Here is an 18,240-nt window from a genome sequence, read left to right as displayed (position 1 = left end):
TTCCTGAATAAATTAAACACATTAAGTTGGAGATGATATTTCCTGATATATATTCGTTTTTCCTCTTTCTTATATTTTTGCTCTTCGAATTATTTATAAAATTATCTCAAAGAGTAATGCTGAGATCAAAATTATATAAGATCAGCTTTTCATCATGGTATTTTAAAGATTTTATCAAAAACTTCATTTATTGTAAAGACAACATTGTTTCCAGGGCCATTATAGTTAATCATGATAACGGCATAGGTAAAATTATCATAACTTTGTACATACTCAATCACAGACCTACGATAAGATCATGATTCTATCTTATTTTCATGGCAAAGAAATAAAATCTATTCGCTTTTTAATGTGAATTATTTTTTACGAGTTTTGTTTTTATCAATATTAACAAAATTCCAATTAAATATCTGATCATTACCAAATTGGCTTAAATAACCTGTGTTTAAATTGAATGGTGCCAAACTCGCCATTAACTTACCAAATATTAAAACAGCCACTATCTTGAAATGTAATTAATGAAAAATTTCTTACATATGACTTTTTATGTGATATTAAAAGGCATTCAGGACAAATCCAAAGAAAGTCAAGCAATGCACTCAGTTGTAATAAGTCACAAATTTGAAAACGAGATGTCATACTACTGAATTGAAATCAGACCTAGCTGCTTTCAGTCAATGTACCATCGTGGTCTTTGAGAAAGTATGGGAGACTTATTATATATGTTTGTGATGCTGTCTCAGAAACTTATCATGCTTTTAAGCCATTGTTTCAGAGACATTGCGAAATACTACGTGCAAAACGGCAAGTTGTTATTTTGTGCGGGCTTTTTTTAAATGTAAAGTTTTGAATTTCGCGTTTTTCTAATTTTCAGGAAGTAGCTGCTGCATTATGAAGCAAATAAAAGGAACAGATTTTCAGAAACGTCAAAATGCGTAAACAATCAATGAGCATGAGCTCAGCTGAGATAAGTCGGACACCTGTTACTAAGCACAGTAATGAATGGATTAGTTTGTGGTACTCATTATGAGAAACGTGAAGGATTATCCTTATGTTTCCACCACGTATACGTCTTTAAAAACAGTTCATGTTCTGCAGATTATTAGTTAACGCTGAATAAAGAGCCATAATGGTTTCTAGGAAAGATAAGATTTTATGACATTTTTTTTCATACCCTATAACTCATCATAAAGTTCATCATATATGTAGAAATATTAGCGTTTTTTCTTGATGTAATTTTTTTGTGCACATTAATAATGTAATGCCGCAAGTAATCTCTTAAGCAACATGTTGAGATAAGAATGTTTTTTAATGTTAATCTAAGTTGGATGTCTCTTTGGAATGATGAAAGTCTTAATTGCCATGACACGAAATATTTCGAGTCTGTTTTGCATAATTTGAAACCTATTAATTTTAAATTTTGCATTTCTTCATCAAAATGAAAGGAGAAAAACGTGCAAGGCATGATGCAAGCTTTTAAATAAACAAACAAAAAAACTACTTTTGTAATAATTTGAATACATGTAATTACCGACAATCAACCTAAAGAATTGAAAGTGAAATAGTTTTTGTAAAATGTTTTTTTCTTCATATACATTGGAAAATATTACAAAAGATTCCATTCCATCATTCCAGATGCCATTAATATGTAAGCAACAAAAATGCACTAGTTCAACTTTCAAAAGCTTTTTCAAAATTATATTTTAGATAGTGATGACTCACTCATTCTGCAGTACGTCCTTGCAATTTCTTCAAAATTTTATTTTTTCATTTTTATATGACATTTATCAACATTTTCTTTGTTAATCTTATGGAATTTATTTTTATCATATTTTATTACCTCAATTTGGTTATGAAAAGTTACTTTCCTACCGACTATTACCATTTCAAAAGAGCTTTTGGAAGGATTTCTTGGTTACTATTCTCACAATTATTCGAAAAAACATGTTATTACTCTTGTATAGAGTGTATATAACCATGGGGAATTAGAGAAAAACCGTCTTTATTAGAGTTACAAAATGAATCAGAATTCCTTCATATGGTAAAAGTTCAAAATTATAAATATCGTTCCAAAGCAGTCCATGTGTTGGTTCTAAACAGAGAGTTAATATAACTAATTAAACTACCTGAATTAAATAATATTCTCTAATCGAAGAAAAATTCAGAAATTTGCAACGTTTTTATGTTTTAATAATCTTTCTCTTCTCTCTTCATCCCTTTTCATATTTTTTTTTAATCTTTGGACTTCTTTTAATAATTTAATTTCTGTGATTATTTCGTATTATTTATATATATTTTATTTCTCTTTGTATAAATCAATAAATAAAATATTCTTCTGAAAGTGAAATAAAAATGTTGATGTAAATTTTCTAAAATCAATGCTCCAGTCCAATGTTATTAAAAGATATTAAGACTTGTTCATTTAATATTCTCTCTTTAAAAGCTATTAAAATACAAACATTCCAAACTCTCACAATCTAAAAACTTGGGCAAATAATAATATTAATAGAAAGTGAGTTTTAATAGCTTTTTCAATGTTGATCGTTAATATGTTGACAAATTATCACTATCCTAAAGTAATTAGCAAATTATCGAAATGCTTAAATAAAAGTATCATGTAAATGTCTGTTATCCATTAAGAAAAGAGAGATTTGTTTGATGTTTTTTGGAGATTTAGCATCAGTCCAATTAATTTTTATTATAAATTTATGACTGGCAAATCATCTGCTATTAAATAAAACAAAAATGTCAAATCACTTGTATATGAAAAATCTGAGCATTGTCTTTTAGTCATTCGCTTCTTTCGCTCATTCTTTGTTGGAGAATTTGAGGAAAATGGTGTGTTTGACTGGAAAATAAATGTTGCATTTCTGTCTGAATCGGGGCATAATTCAAGGTCCGTTCGAGGAAAGAGGAAGAAATAAATAACATCATAATCGTTTTTAATACAATTGGGTACCGCAACCACCTCTTTGCGGGCACTGTGGCAAGGTCAACATTGCGTGCAGTGTCTGTGGGAAGCATCTACAATAAACATCGAAAGTTTTCCAGTATTTCTCGCTTTTTGAATTTCTTTTTTATTGCTGAAAAAATTTCCATATTTAAACATTTTAATCATAAAAATGACTGGTTGATATATATATATATATATATATATATATATATATATATATATATATATATATATATATATATATTCGAGATTAAACCCTTTTCTTGTTATTTTAATATAAAAAATATCTTTGTATAAAACATAATATTAAAAAAAAAAAAACCTTTTTTCATCTAAAATTATCGTCTACTTTTAATTGAAATCAGAATATCAATTTAACTAGACAATTTTTAATAAACATCAATTGCTAATTTGTTCCGTATATTATTAATATCCGTTATATTAGTACTGCGACTTTTGTCCCCAAATGTTAAAGAATAATAAAGATTGTTTCGTTTGGGCGACTGACTTTAAAGCATGATTATATCACTACTTAAAGACAAAAAAAAAAGCAATGTCATAGTATTTATTAAAATAAAAAAGAAATTCGAAAAAATAGTGTGGAATAGTTCAAAATTCAAATTTTTATTAATTTCTAATTAATTATATGTTAAATTAAATTTTTCACTTTGAAAAGTTGACACTATTCGTATTCTTTCTCGTGTCTTCTGTAATGAATATACAAAATTTGGTTCAATTCGGTATAATCGCTTAGGAAAATACATAGTTATAGTTTTTATTATATTCATTTTCCCACCATAGGGTCCTAACAAAAAGTTTATATAATTGACAATAGGTCCTTAAAATTATCAATAAAAATTTATCAATTTCTGTGTCAATCAATAATCTTGAATTTTGATATTTAAGATGAAATATGAAATATTAATAACAATAAAGATATGCAAGGAAATATTAATAAGGACATCGAATTTTCATTATATTGCATATAAGCCATTTTCTAAAAAGCACGAAAGAACGTTTGTGAAATCATTTGCAAGGAATGTGGCTCCCTATTTGATTTCCGGTCATTTACTTTAAATATTATTTTCAAAAATGATTATGAATATTAGAACACCAAACAGTTAATGATAACTTCGGCATATGATGGTTTTATTCCTAATTTTTAATTATATGCTTTAAAAGCTTAATTTTTATTTTAGAAAAAAAAACAGTGAATCATAATAAATTCTTTGATGAAAAGAATGAAATCTAATTTATCAAAAAGAAAGAAAAAAGTTGTTTTTAAAGGGATAATATGGTTTATAAAGTAATATAATATTTTTAATACTATAAAGGTGTTTACTGTATATTTGAGTTAAATTCTATACTCTTAATTATTATTAATTAATTTTATTCAAAATGCAAACAAATTGAAATGCAGTTGTACTGCATCGTCACAATGAACTAATGCTAGATAATATTTGCAGTTTCTTTTGTCATATGACCATGACGTCAACTAAATCAACTGCTGATTACAAAGGCGTCTTGTTACTTCAAAATATTTTCTTGCAAGTTAAAGAGAATTGATCCGAATCGTATAGTTAAATTAATTTCAGAGCCGATGTGTCCTAGTGGTAAGGTATCTGCTTCAAAGCCGGAAAGCTTCAGGTTTGAAACTAGATTTCGTAAGAAATCCGTCTTTATACTGGCCTGATGCATATTAAATTTGACGTCATGAGTCAAACGTTGTCGATTTGATGTGAGAAAGTTTAGAAAGGGGTGTGAACTCATGTGTCGTCCTCGTCTTCTGACGGGATTCAAAATTATGAGATCCTTCCCAAAACAGTCTTTGTGTTTCTTCTAAACTGGAAGTTAATATAATTATATTAGTTTTGTGTTCCATACATTATTAAAAATTACTTCTCTCAAAAAAGGAATTATAAGGTAAATACTTCACACTCAATTCTAGAATACCTTTTAGTAAATTTCAAAATTCCGTGAATATCTAATATTTTTGAAATGGATTTCACCGACAATTTTGCTTACGTGTTAAGAAAAAAAAAATATTTTATATTTTATTGGTTAATTCAAGGAATTTTGGGTTTTGTAAAACATTATGATTTGGACGGCACTTTTTTATCAATTTATATTTTTCAAAATTTTTATATTTGTTAATAGCGTTGACTTTTATATTTCTCCTCGATAAAGGACATCATATTGAGAGATATTATTGACAGACTTTTACAGCTCGTCCATGAATTTGAATATTGTAAATGTTCCGCATTCAAGTTTTTTTTTAATTATTTAATTCTGCTAAATCCCAGTTGTTGCAAATTCTTGAAGATTTGCATGCATTATTTTACTGTATTTTAATTATTATATTTCTTGGTTTACTTTAAAACACTTTCTTGAAAGATTATATTCCGGTCATCTTTTGTGAATTTTAATAAATGTTATTGAATATTATTTCGGTATAATGCAAAAACAAACATGAATGAAAAATTGAAATTTTGGCAATTTAATTTTCTCAACCTATAATTACAGGGATGTTTTCTCATTTAGATTCTGAGAATAATGAAATATTTCACTTGCTTAGCATTCAGACAATTTTTTAAAAATTTAAGCTCATTAGTATAAAAATACGATAATTTGATGCATGATTTCAGTTTTTAAAAAACTGTTTTCTGTCATTTACTTTTTACTTCCTTCTTATTAATGAATAAGCTGTAATACCATTAGCACCGGGCTTCTCAAGTTATTTAAATTTTATACTTCATGTACAAAAATCAAAATGATGTACTATATTGTTAACAATTTCCGATTTAAAATAAATGCATCCTAAATGGAATGAAAAATAGATAATTTTATAAAATATCTATTCTGTTATATTCGCAAATGAAACTAAATGTTATTATCAATGAGGATTATTGCAACGAATGCGCTTGTTTTTTAAACTAATTTCGGCATGTCCAGCTTTATCTTTATTAATTTCAGTTTTAAATCAAAGCTGCAACCATGCAATATATTTTTTTTAACTAGTCGCTACGACGTAGCTACGAATAAATCTATTCATATATAATATTTTCAACGCGAAAATTACTTTTTGTATAAAATATTATAATGCATAATATCCTTTTTATATTTTAAAATGATTTTTTAATGAAATTAAATTAAATATCAGATTTCACCAAAATTGCAGTTTTACCAGAACCACACAATTTTTAAACAGAATGTTAATATTTTTCCATAAAATATTAACATTAAGTATTTTGAATCTAAAATTGTGTTAATGTTACTTTCATTGATATTGTTCTTAACTGTACAAGTAATCTCGTTATAAAAAAAAAAGAGGGCGGGTATTTCAAAATGAAATAAATAATACCAACCTTCGAATTCTAAGTGTTTACACGAAAAAAAAATTATAAAGCTATTAAGAGTATGGTCCAGAGAGAAACGAAAACCGAAAAAAAGAGTCAAGAACTGGATCGATAGTAGGAAACCAGTTGATCGAGTTTCCCAAATCATAAAACGGTACTTCTGTCTGTTTGGCAGAGCGTTCAAGGTCAAGGATTCAGATGCAACCATGCTTTCCGCTATTGGCCAGAACACAGGAGTAACAGCCTCAAAATTAGTAAACGCTCTGGTGACATAGGCGGAATAACTTTTTTTAGGTCTCTCTCAGTAGGATTACGACTTTGCATTTACAACAGAAGTATCTGAGCTTCTTTAGGTCAAATATTTCAGGTATTTATGAAAGTTTGCTTTTTGTTGATATTGCTCTGCTGTATAATGGTGAAGTCCTATAAAGGTTTTCTCACAGGAAGATTATTCCATATCTCTTTCTTACACAGTCAGGCTTACGAATCTACTAGTATATTTTTTGACACTCAAAGAAATGAAAACTAACTTGAGTATTCTATATTTGGCTTTCATTTATACACCATCCTGTATTTTGTGTTTAGCTTTAAAGTTTCATAATGAAAAATCGAGTATGCATATGAATCTTTTTTTTTTTTTTTTTTTCGCATAGATTCAAAATTTTATATAGGACTCAGAAACCATAACAAGGAAAAGTGGTGACCACGACATATAATTATTTTTTGTTTAAAATTGTCATCAAAAATTAATTAAGGAAGTGTGTCGCCGTGGGGAAGTGTTATTTTTTTCACTTTCCCATGATATTTTGCTTTACAAATTGCCATAAACACGTTAATGTTTTGATCCATGATCCCCGGTGCATTTACCTTCCCCCCTCCACAGACACACACACAAAATGCAAAAAAAATCAAGTGGCGTTGTATGCCACTGATAAGTGTAAAATTTTGTTGTAAGAACCACATATTCAATTTCTATACATCTTGTTTGTGTTTTTGAGTTATTGTGCTAAAATACACAGTAACTAGTAAACGGAGACAATGGAACCTTTCATTGATTTATTCCGAAATCAGATGCAAATCTACAGTTTTGATGTGACGATCATATGACAAAATTCATACATTCAGAATATTTCATTTTTCAGTAATTTGTTGATATACACATAAACAGATAGATCGATAGATAATGGATCATTTGTGGAATTGGGTTTAAAATTTGATATTAAAATAAAGGTTGAAGTTTAAATAATAAATACGTATTGAAAATATCATCTAAGCATTATCTCTGAGTTATGATATTCATATACTTTAATTATTAATTATTCATTAACATTAATTATTAAACAAAATCTCTGTTTGGCGTAATAGATTAAATATTTGATAGAAATCTGCAATTTTGGTGAAATCTGAAATTTGATTTGTCCATCTTGTTAATTGCATTTTTGAGTTTTCGTTTCCAAAGACCGGCATAAATCCAAAAATGTTTGTATTTAATTAATTATTTATTTATTTAGAGATATCTTGGAAGTACAGATTCATGAAAATTTTGATATCGAATTTTTAATGTTTACATTACTTAGTTTACTTTGTATAAGAGAAAGTAAATATATTCAGTAGGACCCATTTTTCAATATTATTGACATGACTAGATACAACCGCATGCAATTAAGCAAAAAATGAAACTGAAATTTTGAATCAAAACTTCTAAATAAGTAAAATTTTATTTCGATTGCAGAAATATTTTATTTTATTGAGAAAATTTGGTCCTTGGTATCTCCTGAAATCTTTCTATGAAATTTTGAAAAACAATTAATCCTTAAAAGTTTGGTAATTTTTAAGTTTGCTTATATTTTGCCTTTTTGTTACTAATTTATAAGTAGTTCGTTTGCAGACAAAATAGCAATAGCTGCTTGCTCACATAACTAACGAATATATATATATATATATATTATATATATATATATATATAATATAAAATTTTCCTGTCAGTGCTATCTTACTGGTATCTCGGCGTGATTAATTAATGGAAAAATAATGTATTATAGAATTATAAATAAACTTTGGAATGACATATTTTCTTGAATAAGATCTCTCTCTCTCTCTCTCTCTCTCTCTCTCTCTCTCTCTCTCTCTCTCTCTCTCTCTCTCTCTCTCTCTCTCTCTCTCTCTCTCTCTCTCTCTCTCTCTCTCTCTCTCTCTCTCTCTCTCTCTCTCTCTCTCTCTCTCTCTCTCTCTCTCTCTCTCTCTCTCTCTCTCTCTCTCTCGTTGTGTTTGTGAGTTTCCGTGTTTATTTAATTACTAATAGTTAGATGGATACAGTCCATCTATAACAATTCTAGTAACAGCATCATAGTTTTTATTTATCTATCTCGATGTATTTTTCAGATCATATGCACACGTACAGATAAATTAATAGTGTTACTGTTGATTGATTCCATTCAAAATTTGGTAGAAAGCTACATTTTCAAGTACAGGTAACATACTAAATTTCTTCTGTTTATTTCGCATGAAAAAAAGAAAGCGAAAACCCCTTAACATTTCTAGGTCGAATTTTTTCACGATTTCAGTGTATAATTCTTCTCTAAATCAAATAAAACTTTTACATACAACATGGAAATTCTTGAATATCCAGATTGGAATCCAGAAACCGTTAGATTAAATATTATTTCTGTAAAGACCCCACGGCTTTCTCTCCTTCGAAATGGAAAGTGTAAAAATGCAAGCAGTGGCCTGGTGATAAAGTTTTTAGTACCATAGGATTCTGGATTTGAAATATCCAAGATCTGCCTTGTGGACGACACTTTGTGCACTAAATGCATTAAGATCACATATCTTCCTACTAGTGTTGTATGGTATAGAATAGAAGCTTGGAGAAGGGGTTGTTTATTCAAGTGTTATCCACATCATTCGGAACAAGATTCTCAATTTTATGCAGAAGAAGTAAATTAAGGTCTTTATTGGAGAGTACGCGAGAAAGTTTCGACGAGACCACTCCTGCTGTTTCATTTCTATTCTCTCAACCAAATTTCTATCGCCACACAAATCATTCTTGTGTATGGGTGCCAGGAGGAGGTTCCTTTTTCTTTTCAATTCATCTGCATTTCCACCTTTATAATATTGGATTTGGTACGGCATTGCGAAATAACCTGAACAAATCAATCAGTCCTTCCAAAATAAGTCTTGTGTAACTTCAAAAGCGGGATTTTAATCCAACAAAGCTTATAGGAAGCCAGGACTGATCATTTTGATAAGTCTATCTCCTACACATTTAATTTCTTTTTCTTTCAATTGCTGAAATAAAAATGTTAATCTTCGTGAAATATTATCAATTTATTTGCCATTTCATCAAAAAGAAAGAAAGAGGCTCGTGTGAATGGAGGAGATTTAAAGCATGATTAAATGTTTGTAGAAAATTAGCAACTAAAAAAAATAACGGAAATTTAATTCAATGAAAAGCAATGAATGTGCATAGATATAAAAATCATCATGTCGCTAATATAAAAAGCTAAAACTGCTGCGTTCTATGAACAATGGGATGATTCACTATATTGCGAAATTTTAATGAGAAACGTCAAATTTATTAATCAAAAATTGGATCTTTACAAAGAATATCAGTTTTTTTTCTTTTTTTGGAATTACTAGATAAATAAATAAAAAGAAAGAAATATTATGAAATAAAACATATTACTCATGGTTTGATTGTTTCTTGAGAAATCCCTTTAAAAGTTAAAAAAATCTTTGATTGTATTTTTCAAATTGGGAAAATATTTGGAGGGATCCCATCTAATCGAAATGGTTAAATTTTTTTTTCACTACTGGTGAGATTTTTAGGGTTTCAAATTCGTGTGTGAGGGCTTGGCGGATGTAAAGCATGACATCGAGAATAAAACAACTCATTAATATTGTATGGTGTGGAAATTACAGGAATTATAAGGCCAAATTTCCAATTAGGCTCACTAAGCATCGCAAGTAGATTTATTGTAAAACCCTATTTTACTAGTTTGCAAAATAAATAGGTTCATAAAAAAAATACCTTCTCTTTGAATGATAAAGTATTAGGATAAAATTAAGTTTATAAAGCGTAATTGTTTAAATTCTTATTTCATTTCGTTCAGTTAGCTTATTTATTGTTAGCTCAGTTATTGTGTGCAAAAGTGGATGTTAGGCACCTAGGAATCATAATAAATAAAAACATATTCACAAAATGAATAAAATAAAAAATATTAAACTAAAATAAATTACTGATGAATTAAAAATGTGCTGAAATGTGAAACAAAATTATTTATATAATCGAAAGAGAGCGCAAAATCCGTAGCTGGAGAAGGAAATGCCGTTTCATCTTCCTTATCATCAGATCGCAATTCCAAACTAGTTTTGTTTCTAAAGAGCCCTATTGATTCAAAATAGACGTTAGTATTAAACTTATTAATACAAATGAATTAAAATAGATGTCTTTTCGAATTAGCATGTTTTCTAAATTTGCTCGAAAAGTGATTTCTTTGCAAATACGTTACTTTCACATTTCAACACTTTATAGTTTAATTAGTATATTAAAAATTTATTTTAGTATAATTGTTTATTTTAGGAACTTTTTAACTTCTTTGTATTTATTTTTATTTATTTATTATGCTTCATCCCTTAGATTCATATTTTTATACAATATTATTATAACAGATGGTCGTTAATTATAAATGCCTTAACAAACAAATGAATACAATGAAATTAATTCCTCAGCCTCCTTCAATTCTGTCAACCTGAGAGAATTAACATTTTTAAAGGTTTCATAATTAATATAAATATTTTATCTTTTACTAATTGGTTTGGCAATTAGTTAGGTTCATTCAAATTATATAATTACATGCGGCATCAATAATCCCTATGCAGCTGACAAGTCTGTCTACTAGGAAACCTCTAGTTGGGCCTGATTAAGTCCTGTAGGCAGCCCTTAGGCAATGGAAATATAGCCCTCTACCCGCAACTTCTAAAACCAGGTGTTTATATTGATTTTCATTTAACCCTTTAAAGGACCATTTTTTTTAGTCATATTATGTTTAAATATTTTTAGGCTTGAAATTAGAATAAGAAAAGGGATTCATTTAGCTTATTAGATAAATTTAATCTTATTAATTAATAAGTAACAAATCAAGACACGTCATTTTGTGTGAGATAAAGAACTGAAGCCTTTAAGTTTCTTTCTAAAAAAAATTTGTCAGAACTTATGCCAACCTACATAATTTTATACAAAGATTGATAAATTTGATGGGAAGCATACTTCCCACGGCATTAGAAAGGATTATTAATCAGTTTATAAGCAATTTTTAAATAATGGATAAGAAACACTGAAATAACAAGACATCTATTTGAGGATGACACCCTAGAATGTTAATTTTAATACCTCGATAAAAAAAAGTTCATAATCAAATTTTTTTTAAAAAGAATAACAATTTCAAACAAAATAGCCAAAAAAATGCCAAATATAAATGCGCATTATCTATTGAATTGAATTATTTTTAATTCATAAAATATAAACAAAAATATTATAATGTAGGATAAACTATTAATCAGTTTTCAAGCAGAAACATTTTGGCAGCTGCATAACTCGCCAGTGAGTCACACCTACTATCTAATTAGATGACACCTTCCTTTCTCCAATTAAAAGATATAAAAAAGCGGGTCGTCTAATTAGATAGATAATTAGACTCGTTTAAATCATGGAAGCGAATGTTTTAATATAAAAAATATGCTTTTTGCGTATCTATTATTTCCTTTTTCATTAATTTATTTTATAACAACGACTTCTTATTTTATAACAACGAGTCGGCAACAAAATGTAAATGCTGTCAAACTCGAAAACATGTGGAATTCGTAAATGAAATGTAATTATATGATTTGTAGAAACCACAAGTCTTCTGGTAAAGAAGAGAATTTTGCATTTATCTTTAAGGGATGTTGAGTGGATATCGGGTCAATCCTCCCCTCCTTAGGCATAGCGAGCATTTGGCGAAAAAAAAATAAAGAATCCAAAATGTTCGAGAATCTTGGCGATAACTCCAATAAAATGAGTTCCTGTGTTTATTCTAGAAAATTCGTTGCTCTGCCACAGGAGCTAGAAAAGAGTACACGAGTAGGTACACGGTGAATAATCTGCAATTAAATTGAGTAAGTTCTAGTGAGTATTCGAACAAAGTTTCTCTTTGGAGTATTTATCTTCAGCGAATTCTGTTTCGGCATTATAAGTTGTTATGGTTATTTAATAGAGATTTGTTGCTTGTGGATTTCTGCAGATATTGTTTCGCGTACACTACATTTGTGTTTTATTCACTGTATATTCGTGTTGATTAAAGCGTCTTTAACCGTTATTGATCTTTCGGACTTTTCACTATATAACTATAGGACAGATTACGTATTTTTCAGTAACAGTAACATAGCATTAAAAGCATATAAATTTTTTTAAAAAAAATGTGATAAAAAACATTAAGGTTTTTTTTTATCTGAACAAACTTTTTAAATTGTTTAAATAAAATCCATAAATACTCTCAAGAAAGTACAAAATAAAATCACTTATAGATTTGAAAAAGATAAATATTTCAGCTACTCATCACTTTTAACAAATTAACTTTTTTTACTAACTGGAGTCAAACTATGCATCAGTTTTAAGACATTTGTGATTTTAAATTACATAAATTTCATAAAAATAGAATCAATAGTTTTTATATTTTACCTGAATAAAGCGATTCGCGTTTTTGTTATATTAAATTGAATAAAAATATTTGGCTCATTCTTTCACTAAATGTTAACAGATTTTTTTTTCTTTTTTTTTTCTTTTGCGTAATTTTTAAATATAATTTAAAGTGTGCACTAGTTTTGTTTTGAAACATTATTCACGAATATATGCAACAGAATGTAAAATTGGTGACTTTTTTGAGACTACTTCTGAAGAATCAGTCAAGCAAATCAAATTTACAACTGTTGAAACCTGAACAAATTATTAGGGGAGGGGATGATCTGGAATTTGGATTGGTAAATTGGTTAAGAAAGAACGAAAATAATTGTAAATGCAGTGTTTCTCGAAATTGAGTATACATCACATTGATTCATTTTTTTAGGGTTCAAAGAATATTGCTAAGTCTGTTTTAAGTTTTCAGGAAGAATAAAATAAACATTAAAAACTTTATTTAAACCAAGAAACTGAAAATATAAATTAATATTTTAATTAATATAATTTTTCAATCGGTTACTAATTTTTACATCACAATATTGTGTATACATTATTTGAAATTTGTTTTCATTTTGAATACAGGTTGAACTGTAACTGGATTCTGGGATTTTCGGGTCACGAGGGGTCAATTTGTTGGACGAAAAGTCAGACCCCTCACAGAAAAAATCCCTGGTTTGAATCCTTGCCTGAGGGTGACCCTTGAAAAAGTCTTCGGGCCGGATTCAGTTAATCTTTCTTTTTGATTCTTTGACTATTAACTTAATATTTATTTCTAATTTGGTATATTTCATTAAGATTCCGTAACCATCGAATTGGGGCCAGATCAAGTAAGGATTATCTTCCATTTTAATTGTCCAGATTTTATTAAGAAAAACTTAGACCATCTTTTTCACAGGATCTAAGATTATTGCCTTTGAAGGATTTTGTTGCCTGAAATAAAAGCTAATTAACATTGAAATTAAAGTTTCTTTTAGTGTGAATGTGATAAATTATCTCTTTAAAATGATTTGTGCCCCAATGATTCGGGGGAAAGATGTTAAAGATTATCTTTTCATTTATTTATGATGTTCATTAATGTAATTATCATTTCCTATTTTATACTGTAAGATAAAAATGATTCAATGTTTGAAAAAAAATGTTTAGTAGCTACTCCATAGTGTTTTCGTGTATTATACCTGTAAATAAAATATTATTTTCAGGTACTTTAGTAATTGGAATTGTTTAATTCCAATTTTTTTATATAGTAGCAATACTCCTGTCCGTCGAATAGCCATGCATGTTTATGAGAATATTTGCTGATATCAGAAAAACTTAATATTGCAGGATTATTTTAAATATGTTTGATAAATTAGATAGGTTTATAAAAAAATAAAGTAAGATAAAAAAAAAGTTTTAGATTCCACAATCATAACTTTTAAAACTGGTTTTTCGAAATTCAAATCTTTAGGCAGATAAGACATGGAGTCGGACATCATTTGCATTAGCGTAGGTGACACTCGAGAAACATGCAAATGGAATACCGGTAGTTATTTTCTTCGAAAATTTGAATTAATTTAAAAGGAATTATTGATACTTTTATTAACTACTGGTCTTTTTAATTCCCAGTTGATCCGAAGAGCTGTTTGAAATCCTGAATGGTGAATAAGATTTCTTATATACTGTAAATCACGCTGATATTGAAAGAAAAAAAAAGATTTTTATTGATAATTTGATCAGAAACAATTTCATCACTAAAGCTTTGGTAAATATACTATATTCAGCAAATTAAATTGAATTAAAGGAAAACTAGTAATCAAAAATAGACTAAATTGAAATCGAATGCTTCTAATATCTCTGGCGCAAAATAACATTAAATTTCATGATCTTGTGTAAAGAAAAAAAAATGGACAAATTGAAAGAACATTTCGATATTACAACAGAAAAAACAATGAATTTCGAACGAATCGACAAATAATATTTTATTTTGGAATACAGTGTCTGTAAAACCAAGTCAAATGTTGATATTCTATATAATCTCGTTTCTAAGGATCGTAAACTTTAGTAGAGCATTTAAGAATAATTTGTTAATAATTTTACTTCATTAAAAAAATGGCCTTCAATAATAACTAATATTCACAAAGTAAAAGGTTAAAAAAAATAAGTTGAGCAAATCGTACACTCCGATGCTTTAAATTAAGTTACATTGTATTAAAATGGGGAAAACCGTTTTCTTTTAAACCAGAATTAATAAAAAGATTTTAGTTACTTTTTACAAAATGGTGTCATTTGTCAGTTGCTTCCATTTTATTGCTTATAAAATATGATACTCAAACCAGTTTAGCTAAAATTGAAATGTAGTTTCTATGATTCTGAAATACCTCATATATTAATAACAAACATGCAGAATAACTCTTAAGTTATCTACAATTTTTTAATGAAAAGAACATGGATGCAATTTAATGGTTATTGTTTATGAAATGAGTATCCTTAGAACTAATGCAATAGTACAATTAGGATAATAAATTTCCATATACAAATTTAAATATTTCTTTTTTTTCATGCTTCAAAATGAGATCATTATAGCATTTAAGTTAATAATTTTTGTTTTTTGAATAATATTTGTTTTTTTATAAACCAAACGTAATTTAAACTCATTCTGTAAATTGTCGGTTTCACTCAACAAATTAAAAATTTCGCTATCAAATCAAATAAATCTGGTATCTCTTTATGTACATTTTTCTGCATTAATACAATTTGAAAAGGCAATGAATTTTAATTACAAACACTAATATTACTAAAAACAAACACATTTAAAATGCATAAATGAGTGATTTAAAAAAATCCGATTAAATTTTACTTGGCCCATCCACTGTAGATCATAGAATAAATAAAATATGGAATATAATTCTTAATATTTAATTTTAAAATGAAATGTTTACAAAAATTTCCCCAAAATTTAGTTGCAAAACACAATATTTAAAGTCACACAAAGTATTGGGACACAATACAAATTTGCAGGATTTTAACGTATGTAACTTTTAATAGAAATATAAAAAATGTTTATCAAAATGTGACATGCTTCATTTTTTAAAGGGAAATCAGTATAACTTAAACAAAATCCATATATTAATGAAATTAGAATTACGATTTAAAGTAAAAGAAATCAAATCAAAAAATAAGCTCAAAAAAATATTGGGACACATTCCAATAAATTAAGAAAAAAATTTAGCTTGATAATTAATATCTTGTTGGACCAAATTAATAAGAGCTCATAATGCCTTTGCACTTTGAGACCTTACAGTTGATTTTACGTTAATTTGATCAGTTTTGTGCAAAATGATCCGTTGATTTGGTTTAATCTTCAATCAAATGTTTTCTTAATCCAATTAGAAATGTTGTGCTTGTTGATTTATTGCTGCAGCATTCTCACACATGCTCAATAAGATTAAGTTCTGGACTTTGGGAAAGGATCTTAATCACATCAGGACTATGGTAGAAGATCATAACTTGTAAATACCAGCAATATGTTTTTGGTCTTTATTTTGGTACAATTTAAAATGTCTTGAGATTCCCAAGCTGCAAACATTTCGCTGTAAATTGCGCTTAAGAATGTCAAGGTAGACATGCCTATTCATTGCATCATCTTAAAGTCTATGTTTCCCACATCAGAACTTGCTATGCAACTCCATACTCCAGATTGCCATCTCCAATATTTTGCAGCGGGCCGAAAATTTTTGATATGCAATGGTTTATTTGGTACGCGCCAAATTTTCATTTGCCATCCGATCTGAAAATATACTTGCTTTCTTCGACAAAAATGATATTTTTCCAAAACTCTGTTGATTGCTTTATATGCATTTTAGTAAATGCCAGTGTGACTTTTCGTCTGTTTTGTACGCTTTGCTGATGTAGGGCTTTCTCAGAGGTACTTAAAACATTTCTGATAACTTAAATATTTACATATTTCTGGAATTATACTTTATTTCCACGTCCATTTTATTGCACTAGTTCTTTGATTAATGTGAACGTAACTTACAACACACCTCTCTTCGTGGTCACTTGGACGTCCTGACATTTTTTTAACACTGTTTTCTGAAACTTGAGGATAATATTAATAACAGTAGAGTTACTAAGCTTCAAGATTTGCCATATACAAAGAACTTATTTTTCCTTTTTCCTGTAGCTTATTACCAGATTTCGTACATCAACCTAAATATCTTTGTTTCTTGCGACTATTTCATATGCAACACTTTCTATTAAAACTTTATATTTAAAATTATTGGCTAAAAATGTGGAAGTAAATTAAATTTTATTGATAAGCTATATATTTCTTAAATTTCTTATTTCAGATGTGTCCCAGCACTTTTTTGACAACATTTTGTGATTTAATTATATTTAAAAGACTATATCAAATTGTAATTCTAAAATAGTAAGAAAATGTTCCTTATATACATCTAGAGCAATTAATTTTGTCTTTCTTTTAATGTTATTAATATTTTTATAAAGAATTTTTTAAATTATGCATGTCAAGTGCCCCAATAATTTTGAGAGATTGTATATTCGTGTAGATCTTTTCCAGTCAGTATTTTAATGGAGAAAAAAACTGGTGAAAGCAATTTGTTTTAAAAACTCAAATTTAGCTGAAGCGTAAAATCGGTGAGAAAATTTAGTGCCAGAGGTGAAAAGGATAAAAAGCAATTTCTGTAATTAAAGTGATGTGATTGTTTTAAGCAAACAATTTTGAACCTTCATTATTTAACACAATTTTGTGATTTTTATTCCAATAAAATGATGAAACGAGTATTAATAACGAGTTTATTTCATCATCCAAATCAAAACCACCTTTTCAAACAAAATTTCTGTCAAAAACAAACAAGAGAATTTGTTATTTTATAATTTCTTATCAGAACTGTTGTAGTTGAAGCTGTGATTGGCTGCTATTTTGAAACTTTTTACCAACCTTTGATTGCTGAAAGCTTTCTATAATTAAATTTGTAAACCATATATTTTAGAAATATTTGAATATTTCATGTCTAGTGCCAGTACTTAATAGCCTGTAAAGGTCACCAAAAGTTGATTTACCACAAAGCATAAAAAATTAAAGTACTATATTAAAATGCAAGTCTTCATCTTTGAGATAGTATCTCAATTTTTTTCTCTCGTTTTATGTACTAAGGTTTCAATCTGATACATTACATGCACAGTTCTTTACGTCGAAATTCGAAACCAAACCAGTT

The 18,240-nt window shown here is 28.0% G+C and overlaps 1 protein-coding gene across 3 annotated transcripts in view; it reads left to right on the top strand.

Annotated features, from left to right (window-relative positions):
* The window catches only part of LOC129963443 (transmembrane protein 68-like), a 108,448-nt gene that overhangs the window by 63,357 nt on the left and 26,851 nt on the right, over window positions 1-18,240 (top strand). The window contains exon 1 of one of the 3 annotated variants that reach the window (XM_056077814.1): window positions 6,540-6,676. The exons of the other annotated variants lie outside the window; for them this stretch is intronic. The gene's annotated coding sequence lies outside the window, so the exon portion shown is untranslated. Of the gene's footprint in view, window positions 1-6,539; window positions 6,677-18,240 lie in introns of those variants that run through there. 3 annotated transcript variants of the gene reach the window in all.

This window comes from Argiope bruennichi, chromosome 3 (assembly GCF_947563725.1).
Source record: "Argiope bruennichi chromosome 3, qqArgBrue1.1, whole genome shotgun sequence".
Lineage (NCBI taxonomy): Eukaryota > Metazoa > Arthropoda > Arachnida > Araneae > Araneidae > Argiope > Argiope bruennichi.
This window is presented reverse-complemented; position numbering and strand designations above follow the sequence as displayed.